Consider the following 294-nt stretch of genomic DNA (forward strand, 5'->3'; position numbering starts at 1 on the left):
AAGGAACAGGAAGAACTGGGGTTAGGATGGAGCTGTGGAGAGAGAGGACATTTTCAAAGGAGCCTAGTAAGTGCAGCGGGGAGCTTGGTGGTGACGGTGAAGTGCTTCTGCTAAGGTCGTCCTTCAGGAGCCGTTGTATGGGCCTTGGGTCCCCTTCAGCAGGTGGTGGAAGATGGCAGTGGACCAGCCGGAGGGGTGAGACGAGAGCCTCAGGCCCAGGGGGAGGCTTGCATCCTGCTGGGGAGAAATAAAGGCTCTCAGTGGCCAGAGTGGAGAAGAGAGCTCTGCTGGCAC

Source organism: Marmota marmota, unplaced genomic scaffold (genome assembly GCF_001458135.2).
Source record: "Marmota marmota marmota unplaced genomic scaffold, marMar, whole genome shotgun sequence".
Lineage (NCBI taxonomy): Eukaryota > Metazoa > Chordata > Mammalia > Rodentia > Sciuridae > Marmota > Marmota marmota.